At 37.2% G+C, this 17355-nt stretch overlaps 1 protein-coding gene across 2 annotated transcripts in view; it reads left to right on the plus strand.

Moving 5' to 3' along the window:
• The window catches only part of lzts1 (leucine zipper, putative tumor suppressor 1), a 57733-nt gene that overhangs the window by 28334 nt on the left and 12044 nt on the right, over positions 1-17355 (plus strand). Inside the window, exon 1 of one of the 2 annotated variants that reach the window (XM_087265250.1) lies at positions 17054-17173. The exons of the other annotated variant lie outside the window; for it this stretch is intronic. The gene's annotated coding sequence lies outside the window, so the exon portion shown is untranslated. Of the gene's footprint in view, positions 1-17053; positions 17174-17355 lie in introns of those variants that run through there. 2 annotated transcript variants of the gene reach the window in all.

Here is a 17355-nt window from a genome sequence, read left to right on the forward strand (position 1 = left end):
TTGCAACTAAACAAAGGTGATTGAAACAACGTGAGGGAGAATTTTAAATTTTGGGTGAACTAACCCTTTAAAAATCAAGTGAAGGTCTAAACTTTCAAAAAAATATATACATATTAAAAAATTAGCAGCAAATAAAAAATGGTATAGGAGGCTTTAAAATTCCCAAATCACCATCTTTACAGACATTTAAAATGAAATAAAGAAATGCCATGGTGTGGACTTTTTTTTACACAGGTAAATAAACTTGTAACAACACTGGTATTATAAATAGCATGAGGCTTATTGTCACCTTAGAATTATAATGTTCTATCTGACATTTTTGCCAAAATTGAGTTATTGGCATATTCTTAATAAATTGAAACTTATTTACATTATGTGATGTTTTTTTAAAGTTGTTAACATTTAAGACTTTTTTGTTTAAAAAACAAATGTTACACACGTACTGTTTACTATGAATTGCAAAAACTTTGGAGCTCAATATTCCAAAATCATTCAGAACATAGATAGAACCTTATAATTCCAAGGCGGCATTATTTCCGTGTATGTAGATACTGTATATAATTAGCATGCATCATATTAATTAATCTATCTTTTAATAATATATGTTTGTGCATAAAATCACTGTATTCAAATATTTACTATGCCTCATTGTGCATGTAACAGATAGAATTCAAAATTGTGCAATGAAGTGAATGGATTTGTCAGTTCAGCTAATTAGCAAATGTACTCCTAGAGAGTGCTGGGGGAAAACAGTATTGTGACTGAGAAACATTATTCCCACAGGGCGACTCTCCAGTGCATACAAAACAGCAAGCCACATCTTTATAGACAGGTCGGATTGGTCTCCCATCACAAAAGCATCACTGTTTTTATGATTAGTTAATGACAACCCAGCAGGCACACAACATCATAAGACCTTAATATTAGATGCCACTTAACCTGCCACTTAACCTAATCTTAATTCATGCTAGTTTTCTAATATGATTATTTAAATTAAATACAGCATCAATTATCATAAACAAAAGTGTTGGGTAACATTTGCATATGACATCAATTTTCTGATTTATTAAAAAAAAATTGTTATTTAAATAAATGTTGTGTCTGTCTTTACATTCTGGTCAGCTTTGATACATCATTATAAAAAAGCATTATCATTTGTAAAGCACTGACTTACACCAAGTGATGTCACTTCCTCTGGAAGGCATTGAGCCATGTTCTTTTTCTACTCTCATTGATTTGTTAAAATTTTTTTGGATACACCAAAAGTAATATTTCAGTTAATTTGTCATTTGAGTTTTAAAAACAATAATACAATGCAAATACATCAAATTCTACCTTAAATATGGCATGTGGTGTCTGATTTAAGGTTACCATCTTGAGAAAAATTCCAGATGGGTGAAAAATGTTCATTCTTGGTTTTGGCTTAAAAAAAGACAATTAAAACAACAATTAGTAACATATATATATATATATATATATATATATATATATATATATATATATATATATATATATATATATATATATATATATATATTTACATAAATAATTTAAATACGTTGGCAACGTGGACACCTCCAAATTGTGTTAAAAGTGTCACATTTTGTATTTATGAGTCAGCCAAAAATGTCATTTCTGTCATAATGCAAGGACATATTCACCGCCACGAAATCACACATAAGCTGATGCACTGATGTTTGTTTACTACCAAGAGGATGTGCACATGCCTGCCAATCATGACTACTTCAGGCTGCATAGGCTGTGAATAATTGGTAATAAAGTTGTAAATAACGGTCAGTTTGTTGCAACTAAACTCAAAGTGATGGTAGCTATGAAATGAGTGCACTCAGCAGTGTAAAGTAAAACCAAAAGTATCTACATCATTTAAATAATCAGATCGCATTTTAGAGATATGATTACAACATGCATTTGATATGTTTTTTCTATCATAGCGAACCCAAAGTGTTGTGCATAAAAATAAATGTTTGCTGGGTCAGTATAACTACTCTAGCATTTGTACAATATTGTTGTAAGGAATCTGATAATGATCAAATATTTCATTTTACCAGTGACAAAAAGGTCCAATGTTGTCAATGAAAAATGACAAGCATATTTCTTAAACATAATAATTCAACTTTAGAATTATGAATAGTTGTATTCTTAATATTCTTGTATCCTAATATTATTATTGTTATTTTAACATATGTTTGATAATTAACAATAATATAATATGTATTTATATATTATTATTATTATTATTATTATATAATACATATGCGTTTTCCCAATCATGGGTTGCAGCTGGAAGGGCCACATCGTAAAGCATATGCTGGATAAATTGCCGGTTCATTGTACTTTGGTGACCCTAGGTTAATAAAGGGACTAAGGCGAAAAGAAAATGAATGAATATTTATTTATTTATACATATATTAAAGCTGCACAATTAATCGTAAAAAGATTCGACCCCCTACACGATCTTAATCCAGCATTTCTATGATTCCGTCAATCATATTGCATGAGTTTTTTCATTGTTTCACACACGTTGGTCAGCGACATGGACTTAATAAGGTATAATTCACCTAAAAATGTCATTTTTGTGTAATAATCTTGCCCAGCGTTCTCCAACCATTAAATCTGTAATAAATTACATTTGCTCAGCGTTCTACACCAATATATCTGTAATAAATTACATTTGCATGCTTTGTTCATTCTCCACAAATAAACAGGTAGCACATCATAATAATAATATAGATTAACTTGCACGCATATCCACATTAATAATCTGTGATAAATTATACTGTAGATTAAAGTGCTCGCATATCTACACCATAAAATTAGTAAATTAGCTCAAGGTTTTCTTCCCGCGCCTTTCAGACATTATAATGTTGTGAGTTATGATTTAGATTTCAAGGCTCGTGTACCTTCTGGAACATTATATAGCGGATTAGCTTAACGGGAGGAAGATTTATTTGAACGGGGCTTCAAATGAATCGACTCTTTTGATCCAAACAAACGAATGGTTCAGCGATGCTATCAACATAAAATTTGAGCAGGGTAGCAAGATCAAAGTTCAAGACATTAGATTCATGAATATACACAGGCACTTTTCTTTATACAAAAGTAGACTTTATTGACTAATCTAACAGAAACTAACACTAACACAAACACACATTCATACAAGCATAGGGAAGAGTAGCAAACGTGAGGTAAGAGGTTGAGAAGATGTACTGATGGGAAAACCTTGTGCTTTGTAAGCACAGACCAAGCAAACCAAACGTTATCAAATTCAATATAACCCTTCTATTGTCTCTTTAGGGTAAGTTAGTTCACACCAGTTTAGATGTTGGGAGAAAGGTGATACTTGCGGTCTGTTCGTGATGTCCGAGCTCCCGTTGTTGAGCACGTGGTTGGTTGGCTGATCCTTTGTTGGTCAACGCCGCAAAAGTTCTGAACAGAGAAATTTCAGAGCGTGGTGCGATTAACCCTTTCTGTCTGGGTTTCTGTCTGCTTTCTTGGAGGTTTCTCAGTCTGAGGAAGTTGCTATAGAGTTGAAGAAGGTTTCAAAACAGAGGCCTTTGGAGCAGAGATGGGGGGGTTGCTTGGAGTTGGGAGAGCTCCCAGGCAGCGTGTTTGAAGAGGAGAGCGTGTGTGCGAAGAAGAGAGAGGGTTCCAAGAGCGAAGAAGAGAGTTTAGCTAGGTCCTAAACTTTATATAGGGCGGGTTCGGATCCACCCTTAATGGAAAGTTGATTAATTAGAAGCTAACTTCCTGGAATATTAAATTTACAGCTCTTTGTCTGAGGCAGAAGAATTTGCATAGGTAAATTTTATGCAAATCGTGACAGAAATGTTAAAGTCTCTTAAAACATTAATATGTTGCACTCATAATAAAATAAAATGTCAACGATCAATTTGTACAGCGAGTAAGCTTTTCAAAAAGTCCAAACTTGAACAGTATAAGAGGATGCTTAGCCTAGGTACAGTTAAACATTATATGCAAAAATATTAATACAAGAGAAAGGGAAACTTTGCAAAACATATGATTAAACATAAAGAGTAAAGTTTATATGAAAACAGTGTTAAACAGCAAATAGTCCTTTGTAAGTCATTCCTGTGCTTAGAGCCACATGGCACATTCCTCTGGGTCGTAAATACCTTGGAATCAGGTTTCGAGCCTTCTCTGGGCAAAGTTGGCTGTTTGTGGAATAAAATGAAAAATGTTTATGTGTCTGGTCGGCCATATTCGTTACATTTGTTTTCATATAATGCTGTATTCGCAGCCGGAAAATCACACGTTCTGTGAGCTGCTGAATGTGCAGGCGCGCACCCTAATGATAGACACGTGAACAGAACCAGCATATGCTGTGAGTAACAGGTAATAAAGTTGTAAATAATATTCAGTTAGTGGCTTAGAGTGATCGCTTGAGAGCCGTGCGCAAAGTATGAATAGCACTTAGCAGTGAAAGTGAAACCGAAAGCGTGCACATCATTTAAATAATCATATTGCATTTTAGAGTTATGATTGCGTCAAGCATTTGGTATGTTTTTTTCTTTCATAGCGAACACACAGTCGTGCATCTAAAACATAATTCAACATCAGAATAATTATAAGTAGAATTATTTATAGAAACCAGTAGACCTACACATAATAATATTATTGTTGTTTAAACCCCTCTTGAAGAAGAGCAACCTGGGGTCCGTTCTTCGTACCTCGCTTAAATGATCTAAGATGATTTGACAGATCCTGGATCTTTTAATCTTGATAACTGATCTCTCGCTAATTTGGTTCTTCAAACAAGTTCCGAATCAGATTAGAATGTCTGGATGAACTGATCTGAGATCGCTGCGTGTGTTGTGAAGGACAGATCTATCGATCCTCGAAATCATGATCAGCAATGCAACGATTGGCTGACGGCACAGCTGCGTAATGACATCATCTGATTAATATTCAATTATCCATGTGAGCAAAATTATGTTAAATTAGCAGAAACGGTTTGTTAAATATAACACGCAATAACCTTCCACATTTGTTGTGAGCTGCAGGCTTTACACTTTCATGTGTCAAGAGTATTCATCATGTATTTCAGTGCATATCAGTGTATTTAGTTCCACATTTAGAAAAATATTTTCTTTATTATAATAGCCGTTTTTTTAATCGGTGTAAAGAATAACTGGTTGTTTACAAAAGCATTTTGATATTGGTAAAGGCGTCTGCAACTTTTGTGAAGCTTCAAATCACTATTAACTATCAAAACATGTTTATGACTGCATAAATGTATTATTGCTTTTTTAAAAAAGTCACATATTGTGCATTTCTATCAAACACAATTTGTACTAAAGCGATCTAAAAAGTTCATATCAATAAGTTTTCTCTTTGCACCACCAGGTGGCAGTCTTTGTACTTTCATTTCGATGGTACAGATTGCATAAGTTTTATTAATATGTATAACTTTATTTATTTTATTAATGACTATAACTTTATATATACATAGTTAAAAAAATATGTACCATTTTCCCGTGTATATAACCACTACTGTAACAAAATATCAGAATTCAGAACATACTTTCTGTATTATCTTTGCTTGAACTGAGCTGATCTAATCCTGTTTATATGAATTGAACCTGCTCCAGATCAGGTTTGACCTAGCAGAACTGTTGCTATGACAACCACTCTCAGATCATCTTTGAAGAACGAAACGATCCTGGATCGTGTCAAATCGTCAATATCCAAATCCAGCTAATTGAGTAATCCACGTGCGAAGAACGGACCCCTGGATAACACCTTATTGAGCAATTACAGACCAATCTCAAATCTCCCTTTCATTGGCAAAATCATTAAAAAAAGTTGTTTTTAACCAGGTTAACAAGTTCTTAAACTTCAGGGGGTGTTTAGACAATTTTCAATCTGGTTTCAGAGCACATCACAGTACAGAGAGCGCTCTTATAAAGATAATCAATGATATACGCCTAAATACAGATTCAGGTAAAAAAACAGTGCTGGTATTGTTGGATCTCAGTGCTGCATTAAACACTGTCGATCACAGCATACTTCTGGATAGGCTGGGAAACTGGGCTGGGCTATCTGGCACAATCCTCAAATTGTTTAGATCTTACCTTGAAAGTAGAGGTTACCATGTCAGTATAGATGACCATAGGTCGAGGTTGTAGGTTGTACATAATTACAAATGTCCATATGCAGTGGGTATGTACAGTTCAATAAGTAAACAGTTCAATGTGGTGCAGTAAATATGTGCAAATCTTAAATGTGCAAATGTTAAACAGTGCAGTTATTGCGAGGAGTTTAAGTTAGAGGAGAGTGGGGGGTGTATTGGGGGGGGGGGGGGGGGGCAAAAGAGTCAGTGTGGGGCAGAGTTCAGGAGAGAGACAGCTCTGGGGAAAAAGCTGTTCCTCAGTCTGCTGGTTTTTGTCCGGGGAGCCTGAAGCACCTGCAGGAGGGCAGGAGAGAAAACAGTCTGTGAGCGGGGTGAAAGGTGTCCTTCAGAATACTGCGTGCTCGGCGCAAACAGTGTTTCTTCTGGATGTCCTTTATGGCTGGCAGTGTGGTCCCTTTGATGCGTTGGGTAGTTTTCACCACCCGCTGCAGTGCCTTACGCTCAGCAACAGAGCAGCTTCCATACCAGACTGTGACACAGCTTGTTAGGATGCTCTCTATTGTGCAGCGGTAGAAGTTCACCAAGACGGCTGATGAAAGCTGTTCTTCTTCAGTTGCCTTAAGAAGAATAGGCGCTGGTGAGCCTTCTTGATCAGGCTGGAGGTGTTGGTGGTTCAGGAAAGGTCCTTTGAGATGTGGGTCCCCAGGAACTTAAAGGATGAGAAAGGCTCAACGGCCATCCCATTGATGTGGATGGGATCATGTGAGCCTGTTCGTCCCTTTCTGAAGTCCACAATGAGCTCCTTGGTCTTGTTGGTGTTAAGGAGCAGATTATTGTCAGTGCACCAAGTGGCCAGATGCTGTATCTCCCCCCTGTAGGCCGTCTCATCATTGTTGCTGATTAGACCAATCACTGTGGTGTCATCTGCAAATTTGATGATGGTGTTAGATCTATTAACAGGCTTACAGTCAACGGTAAAAAAGGAGTAGAGGAAGGGGCTCAGCACACAGCCCTGTGGTACACCAGTGTTGAGTGTGACGGTGGTGGAGCAGATGTGACCTGATCTAACATTCTGAGGTCTGTTAGTCAGAAAGTCCATAATCCAGTTGCAGAGTGATGTGTCGATATCCAGGTCTCTGAGTTTGATCAGTAACTTGGAGGTTATGACAGTGTTGAATGCTGAGCTGTAGTCCACAAACAGCATTCGTGCATAAGTTTTTTTATTGTCCAGGTGTGTAAGTACAGAGTGCAGTGCTATAGAGACTGCATCATCTGTGCTCCTGTTCCCACGGTAGGCAAACTTATGTGGGTCCAGTGTGGATGGCAGAGAGTCTTTTAGATGTCCCAGGACCAACCGCTCGAAACACTTCATGATGATGGGTGTGAGTGCTACAGGCCGGTAGTCATTCAGGCATGTTGGGCTGGAGTGTTTGGGCACTGGCACAATAGAGGTGGTTTTAAAGTATGTTGGCACAGCTGCTAGGTTGAGCAACAGGTTGAAAATGTCTGTGAATACCCCAGCGAGCTGTTCCGCACATGCTTTGAGAACACGCCCAGGAATACCGTCTGGTCCAGCAGCCTTACACACATTGATACGACTCAGTGCCGTGTGTACTTCTGAGGAGGTGAGTGTGATAGGTGAGTGGTCGGTGGAGGAAGTGATCCTGGTGTAGGGTTCTTTATTGTCTCTATCAAAGTGGGAGTAAAAGTCATTTAGCTCGTTCAGGAAGGAGACGTCTGTGGCTGTGGGTGTGGATTGGCTGGGTTTGTAGTTGGTGATGGCCTGGACGCCCTGCCACATGCGCTGAGGATCAGAGTTGGAAAAGTGCTCCTCTAGCTTTAGCTTGTAGCAGTGCTTGGCCTTTTTGATGCCCCTCTTCAGATTAGCCCTGGAAGGGCTGTAGGCCTGTGCATCCCCTGATCTGAAGGCAGTGTTGCGTGCCTTCAGCAAGAGGCGCACCTCCTTGTTCATCCATGGCTTCTGATTCGGGTATGTGGTGATTTGTTTCTGGGTTGTAACACTGTCTATGGTGGTGTTGATATATTCCAGAACAGAGGAAGTGTAACTGTCAATGTCTGTGTGAGAGCCATGTGTGGCCTGGGAAGCAAACATACCCCAGGCTGTGTGTTGAAACCTGTCCTGGAGTGTGGAGTCTGCCCCTGCTATCCACACTTTGATGGTCCTCACTAATGGCTTCACACGGTCGATGAGGGGTGAGTATTTGGGGGTAAGGCACAAAGAAAGGTGATCTGACTGACCCAGGTGGGGGAGGGGGGTCACAGCATAGGCTTAAGCTATGGTCCAATGTTTTGTTTCCCCTTGTGTGGCAGAGAATGTTTTGATGGAATTTAGGGAGCACTGTCTTTAAGTTTGAGTGATTAAAATCCCCCGCAACAATAAAAGCAGCCTCCGGGTGAGCAGTCTGTTGTTTGCTGATGGCTGCATGAAGTTCGTTCATAGCCAGCTTTGCATCAGCGTCGGGAGGAATATAAGCAGCAGATATTATGGTGGATGTGAACTCCCGTGGTAGGTAAAAAGGTCTACATTTAACCATTAGGAATTCCAGGTTAGCAGAGCAATGTCTCCCAACGACAACAGAGTTTGTGCACCAAGCTATGTTAATATAAATGCATAATCCTTCGCCTCTGGTCTTACCGGAGTCATCCGCCGTTCTGTCCGCTCAGAATGTGTGGTGCTCCATTATCGATACAGCGTTGTCTGGTATCCCGCTGTTTAGCCATGTTTCTGTGAAAATCATGACGTTACAGTTCCATAATCTTTTGCTGTGGTTGATGCCCAGTCGAATCTCATCCATTTTGTTCACCAGTGACCGTACATTGGCGAGAAAGATGCTGGGTAAAGAGAGCCGATGTGGTGTTAGCTTTAGCTTAGCTCTTAGCCCGCCGCGCTTTCCCCGTCTTTGTTTACGTTCTCTGCGCGGTCTGCGAGCACTTCTGCCCGGCCGGGCAGAGCGCCCAGCTCGGGGTGTTCTGACGATCTCATGGATGAGTCGAAGATTGCTAATAAAACTGTCCGGAATGCACAAACCAATATCCAAAAGCTCCTGTCGGGTGTACGATGTAAAGGCACCACTGTTCTGCACGAACAGACCCGAAATGAGCAGGAATAATACTGCAAAAATGCAGAAACTGGAGAGACCATGAGCCTCGCGTTGTACAACCGCCGCCATCTTGGATCGATAGTGAACAATTGGATGTGCCAAAACTTTCTTCAGTTAAACAAAGAGAAAACTGAAGTCATTGCGTTTGGGAACAGAGATGAGGTTCTCAAGGTAAATGCGTACCTTGGCACTAAAGGTCAAACAACAAAAAATAAGGTCAAGAATCTTGGTGTGACTCTGGAGTCAGATCTGAGTTTCAATAGTCATGTCAAAGCAGTTAGTAAATCAGCATACTATCATCTCAAAAACATAGCAAGAATCAGATGCTTTGTTTCTAGTGAAGATTTAGAAAAACTTGTTCATGCTTTTATCAGCAGCAGGGTGGATAACTGTAATGGGCTCCTCACTGGTCTTCCTAAAAAGACAGTCAGACAGTTACAGCTCATCTAGAATGCTGAATTCTGACCAGAACCAGAAAATCAGAGCACATCACACCTGTCCTCTAGTCTTTACACTGGCCGCCAGTTACATTCAGAATAGATTTTAAAGTATTATTACTGGTCTATAAATCACTAAATGGCCTAGGACCTAAATACATTACAGATATGCTCACTGAATAATACAAACCCAACAGATCACTCAGATCTTTAGGATCATATAGACTAGAAGTTTCAAGAGTTCAGTCAAGCAGGGTGAATCAGCTTTTAGCCACTATGCCCCTCGCTGCTGGAATCAGCTTCCAGAAATGATCAGATGTGCTCCAACATTAGGCACATTCAAATCAAGACTAAAAACACATCTGTTTAGCTGTGCCTTTACTGAATGAGCACTGAGACAGATTGCACTATCATGTTTATTTCTTTTTCTTCTTCATTCTTTTATATCACATTTTACCTGTTTTTATGTTTTTTTTACGCATTTTTTAAAATTATTTTTAAATTTGTATTTTACTTGTTTCTTTTATCCTTGTTTATGTAAAGCACTTTGAATTGCCAGTGTATGAAATGTGCTATATAAATAAACTTGCCTTGCCTTGCCTTGCCTTACCATGTTAGAAAAAAACAATAATAATTGCAGACTCATATTAAGCTTTATTTTATTGTGATCTTAGAAAATTGTGATCTTTATTTTCTTTATTTTAAGCAAAAATAAAAAAAAATCAAGATTCTCATTTTAGAATTTTTAGAATCATGTAGCTCTTATATATATATATATATATATATATATATATATATATATATATATATATATATATATATATATATATATATATGTGTGTGTGTGTGTGTGTGTGTGTGTGTGTGTGTTTGTGTGTGTGTGTGTTTGTGTGTGTGTGTGTGTGTGTGTGTGTGTGTGTGTGTGTGTGTGTGTTTAATAATATAATATTAACCTTTATTTTACATCTTCATAATCATGAGAAAATTGCAATCTTGATTTCAAGCAAAATAAATTATGATTCTCTTTTTAGCCAGAATCGTGCAGCCCTAATAGGAACAGACAAGTATTTTATTATAGAACAAGATCAGAGTCTTAACAGTGCAGATGCAGATCTCAAGGTGCCATCTGGCCATCCCAGGTGTGGTAAAGTGCAGCAGTGTACGCTTTGTTTAGACTGCAGTAAATCTTCTACAGTACAACAGCCTAAACTAAACTGGGTCTCTATGCATGCGGTAATGGATTGGCCATGCATTGGATAACGTCTCCTGGCCACACTTCTTATAGGACGCTTTTGTCCCTCATAGGATGACAAACAAGTGGATTGTGTGAGGGGGGACTAAACTGCACACACATGGAGTCTCAAAAGAGGCCCCTTTGCCTGTGATAAAGGTCTTTCATAGCTAATTTAAGCAGCCCGACTTTCCACCTCAATAACATCTAAGCATCTATTAGCAACAAAACCCCTCTGTCATGGCTCCTGCTGAGCTCGACTCATTGACTGTATGATTAGGTCATATCGCTCTCATCTGTCTCTGCGAACAATAAAACAACAGCTGAGAGCATGAAGAGCCAAAAACCGGTCATCTGAAGTCTCATTACTGACTCCCAAAAAAATCATGTGTCCTATTGCTGGGTGATTACAATTTGAATCTCTGAATGAGAACAAGGGTTACAGAGGCCCAAATCCTAAAATTAAGCTCAAAAGATCTTCTCTAGAGTCCAAACTGAAAATGATTTGCTCACTCAATTTAATTAATCTTTATTTCTAAAGACATTTTTTACAATGTAGATTGTGTCAAAGCAGCTTAACATAAATCACGTCGAGCTTTGTCATGCTGCACACCGTATGTGGACATACAGAGGAACGAGATGTCGTGTCTCGCAGGACAGCAGTGCTACATAAGTGAATCATAAATACAAACACAACACTGGACATAAGAGCTATTTTAAAACCCCCATGCATAATTAACATTTAATATTAGATACATCAACTTATACACATAAGACAGGCCATACAAGTACTTTTACATGAATTTGAACGCAGTATATTGTGTAGTATACTGTGCATAAGGTGAATATTGTGCAAAAGAGGTAATTTAGGTTTTACATTTTGCAAAAGAGTTATTTAAGGTTGAAGCAAGCAGTGCAACATGATTGTGGTACATTTATAGTAAACTTCGTTTTCCTTATTGAGTTCTTGTAAGATGGTGTAAATAAAGTGTCAGGTGCATAAGAGAGAAGAGTGTCTCTACAGTGTTTCTGTGGTTTGTCAAGCCCGCTCACCTGTATAAAGCATAATTTGAATTGAGATTAGATTTTTATCCCATGAACAATTAGGAAAATTGTGCAGGTAAACTCAAGGAGATTATAACACACCAAGAAATTTGTGCAGGTAAACTCAGGGAGGTCATGACAATAAGTTTGGTTTTATTATGGTAAAGCATTAAATAGATTTATACACATCAGGCTTTAGTAAAAATTCAGATGATTGGAAGACGTGTCCATGCACACGTCATGAGGAAGTTTGTGAAAATCGTTCAGAAGACACACACACACACACACACACAAATATTATTAAGAGTTTAGATGTAAATACATTTAAATGCTGTCTGAAATTGTCTCCTAAAATCAGTATTTTTCTCAGCCTCCTGTGTTTATGTTCAGTTATTTCACTTTAAAATAGCAGATATGCCTTGTTACTGCGAGCTGAATGAATGTAGAAAAGTAGGCATTTCATTTAGAAAGATCTGTAAAAGGGTTTGGGGAGAGTTATTACAACCTTACAGACACCTCCTCCTCACCATTTCTGTTTGTTGTCAAAACTGACAGTTGGAGCAGTGCGGTTAAATATGTTAGCCAATTCCTTAGATATGCGTAATCTTAACTGAAAAAAAAAAAAAAACGGAAGTGCATTTTCAGATTTTAATTAATAATTCGAAAGTTTTTTTTTTTTTCATTGACATGCACAGATGAATTGTTTACCACAAAACTAGCAATGTGAGCTATGAAAATCATATGGTTAGTTTAGATTTTTTGGGGTCTTTAAAGGCTGAACTTTTTTAAGTAGGAATCGAAATTGTCTTAAGCCAATGATCCAGTGAAGGGGAAAAGTCAGCCCTTTCAGTTTAAAATGCATTAGCATAAACATGAATGCAACTTCAGACAGCTGGGCGTGTAAAACATCCAAAACCATAAACCAAAATTGGTATATGTGTGCCAAATATTACAACCTTTTCCCATATATTGCTTGAGGCTACCACAGAATTCAAAACCTGAAAAAAACAGCGATTAATGACTAACACTGAATGGCCCATAACAGAATAAATTATTAGTCAGTTAAAGCTCATTTATTAGTCCAAAAACTGTCATCTGGCACATGGCCACATATGACACCAGTCATCACCCAATTGAGACTCTAGATCTATATCCAACTAAAAACGTCATAAATCAAAATAGATCCTACACAGAGGTGACCAGCTAGTGCCTTTGACTTTATGCATATGAGCGTATCTTATTATTACACTGCTGCCCTCTCACTTTCATTGCAAGACACCATATTAAACAACAACTCCTCTGGGAACTCCTAGACACTTAAATCCACATTCATAATTTAAAGAAGTGCATTCAACGTGCTGTCTGTGGCCCCTGTCCCAAAGGGCCACAGCCGTAGACTGGGCGACCTTTGATTCCTCGCACTCTTGCAAATGTGCCAGTCTATTGTCCACAACTAAGACCCATTTTTACATATTGATTACATTGATCCCTTCACTAAGCACTTACAAAGAGCATCTGAAGGATCAATACCATGCCTTCTGCTGTAGTCTTGCCAAATCAAACTTCACCCCAAAACAGCATCTTGTTAGGGTGCAATGAAATTAATACTTGCGATGAGATGTAGTTTGACAAAGCCATGCTAATGCTTGGAAAACGCCTGAAGATTAGCATTTAAAAGGTTATGCTAAAATTTCCTGCTAACAACACAACTCTTCCAACCTTGGTGTTTTGGACAAAGGGGTGCATCCGCAGAGTTGGGATAGAGTTTCATGGCCAGATTGATTATCTGAAAGTCTGCCTTCTTTGTTCTAGTCCCCGCGGTGCTGAATTTGCGCTTCACATAAAAGTACACAGATGCAGAAACTTGGGTGCAGGAGCAATCGCTGTGTAGTGCTTTTTATGACATTTTGAGTTTACTGTTAGATATTTTTATCATTTTTAGATCCAGTTTATGACGACTTTAAAATAAGAGTTTAAAACAATTGTTTGGGGGAAAGTGAAAAGTCAAGAAAGAGCTGAATTTAAGTTACAATGTGCCAAAAGCATAAAAAAAAAACAACTTGAATCTGCATAAAATGATTTGTTCATGTTTTTATCAAGTTCTGTCTTGATTTTAAAAATAAATGCACTTAAGGGGGATGACTGCATTTATTTAGATAAAGCCAGATAATAAATAAATGGCAGGTGGATCAGTATCGTTGATCAACTTTCAACTTAGGACTAGAGCTTCACAATATTGGAAAAAACATCAACATTGTAATATTTTGCTATTCTGCTATATTTATTACGATATGATTACAATTTTACCAAATTAGTTCAATGCCTCTATTTGTAAAGAATTTATCATTTTAGATTGATGTAAAAAAAAAAAAAAAGGTAAAATAATTTTGCAAAGTCTTAATCGTAAATAAAGTTACAAACAGAAAAATTTCTTAGGCCTGATTGCTTTTAACAGTAACAGGCCTCAAAAAAAAAAAAAAAAAAAACACATGCAAATGATCAATATAACTCAGACTCATGTCCTATGATGTGACTATTACAAATAATCACATTGTGATATCGATGTTAAGAAGACAATATATTGTGGAGCCCTAGTGGACGTCTTTGGAGGGACTTTTTTTTTTTTTTTTTTGCCAAAGACTAGGAGAAACCAATTAAATTTTATTTTTGCAAAAGTTATGAAACATTAGACATGATTTATTGTTTTCATGTATAAAAAATCCTTTTGTAACTTTTATTTGACACAAATTTGACAACACAAAACAAAATTATGAATGTAATTTCTTTGTAATTGTATAATTTACAATAAATTGACCGAAAATATTATCTACAATATAAATATTTTTTAATAAATATAACTTTTATATTAAGGTTGTTCTTTATAAATATTCTCTAACTATTTAAATTGTTTTTTTAGACAATGTGCAGTTTTCTAGATACTTATTGACCTTATTCTTCACGTACAAGCGGGTGCTGACATTGTATCTTTTTGACTCGAGACCTCCAGTCCCTTTTCACTTCCATTGATTTTTAGACATTAGAAAATGGCTCATTACACTGCTTGATGTTGCAAACTGATATTTTCTTGTTATATTATTCTACTTTTCATGTATGGTCATGCAAACACTTGTTTTCAGAGCAAGCAGTTTCAACATTTTCTGCTGTTTATTTTTCATGGTAATTTCTCCCATAGGCAAACTGAATCGGAAATTCGAAAACAAAGCACACTTCTGCATTAAAGAATAAGGTCAAAAGACTATGCTAAGTTCTTAATTTGAACAACTTGTGATTTTCTCAATATTTAGGTTTTTTAATCATTAGATTCCAAATGTCAAGTAATTGTATTTTTGCCAAAAAAATATGTGTTCTAATAAACATTACACTAATGGAAATATTATTCATTAAATTTATATATATATATTTACTAACTCTACTAACTGTCAAACACCACTTGTATTTTACTATTCCAAGAAGCATCAACTGGCTAATTTAAACATATGTTAATCGGTTTTTGAGGGCTACTAAAATGTGCACTTGCCTTGGCGATTTAATGTCATTTTTACAAACACCTGCACAAAAAAGCACACCTTTTCATTACACCAACACTCTCATTCTTGAGAGCTAGTTATGGAGTCATTAATTTTATGGTGTAAATGTAGCACTCAGCCTAAATAAATGTTCGAGCTCACTGAACCTCACATAAAACAAGCACACTTCAGTGGACAAAGACACAGACGGAGGGAGGGAGAATCCAGCTCTTCTTTCTTTTCCTGGAGGGGTGTTTGTTCAGAGTGGGTGCAGGGTTAAAAAAAAGAGGATGGAGGATGGCAAACAGAGCCAACTGGGAGAAGTGTGTGTGTGTGTGTGTGTGTGTGTGTGTGTGTGTGTGTGTGTGTGTGTGTGTGTGTGTGTGTGTGTGTGTGTGTGTGTGTGTGTGTTTTGTATTATTTACTTTGTGGACCAAATGTGCCCATAAGATCAAAATTCTGTAAATTTTATGAACAGTTTTTCATGGAAACCAAATACATAAATAAATGTCCCTACAAGGTCAAGAATTACTGGTATTGCAATGCTTGTGGGAACATTTGGTCCACAAAGTAAAGAATACAAAGCACACACATATTTCTTCCAAATTTCCTCATGGAGACCCCAAAAATGTCCCTACAAGTTCAAAATTTACTGGTATTGCTATACTTGTAGGGACCCAATGTTTGTTATATTACTTGTAGTGTCTGGTATTGCTGGTAAATGAAAAAATTTACTGGTATTGGTATACTTGTGGGGACCAAAGGTTTGGTATATTACTTGTAATGTCTGGTATTCCTGGTAGTTCAAAAATTTACTGGTATGTCTATATACTTGTGGGGAACAAATGTCTAGTACATTACCTGTAATGTCTGGTATTCATGGTAAATCAAAAATGTCAAAAAAACAAAAATGTCCCCACAAGTAAAGCAATAACAGTAAATGTTGACCTTGTGAGGACATTTATGTATGTATTTGGTCCCCTTTATGAAAATAGCTCATAAATTACACCGAATAAAGTATTTTAAAAATGGGTTCAGGGGTATAGTGATGGTAGAGGAATATAATATAGATTGTACAGCTTAAAAATCAATACATCAATGAAAAGTCCCCATAAAGATAGCAGCACAAGTGTGATTGAGGACGGATGTGTGTATGTGCCTGTATAAAAAATATGGTAAAAGATAGCTAACACAAATATGAATCAGTCTTAAAAAGCTACTCAATGTTGTGCTTTTTTCTGTCTATTCTGATTCTGGTGGTGTTTAGCCGATTGGTTTGTTGGGGGTTAGAGAAAGAGCGGGAGAGAAAGTGAGTGACAGAGCGGGGGTTGGAGCTCATTGTGAGCAGCAGTGAGTTAATCTCTTTAGCGGCACACGTCTTATGTAAAGAGGTGTAATGGTCTCTGCCTCTTCTTGCCCCCAAGGGTCTTTGGGGGGACACCAGGGTTCAGTATCCCAGCAACATTTACATGACGGTTATTCCAAAAAAAAAAAAAAGATATGGAGGGGGAAAAAAACTCTGAATGGTAATAAGATCCGCCCCCTTTGCATGGTAGACTCTTGTCTACATCGCAGTCTACAGAGTATTCAGTGGTTCAGTCAAGGACAAACACATTCTGACTCCTCGCAGAGAGGAAATACCAAGGAGATTTGATTCCAATTTGACAAATGCTGCTCATGTGGATTTATTTGTTCCAAGAGTAAGTGTCACTTTGGTTATTCTGGGTTGCTTTTCAACTTAAATATAAAAGATGTGATTTTGGGGCGCTAGATAAATATTAATAGAGAGTCAAACTGAGATTGTTTACCTGCAGCACATGGTAAGAAGTAATTAATGCGCCTGTCAAAGCATTTGATTTTCATGAATTGTTTTAATAAACAA

The sequence above is a fragment of the Danio rerio genome, chromosome 8, assembly GCF_052040795.2.
Source record: "Danio rerio strain M-AB ecotype USA chromosome 8, GRCz13ab, whole genome shotgun sequence".
NCBI classification, from domain to species: domain Eukaryota; kingdom Metazoa; phylum Chordata; class Actinopteri; order Cypriniformes; family Danionidae; genus Danio; species Danio rerio.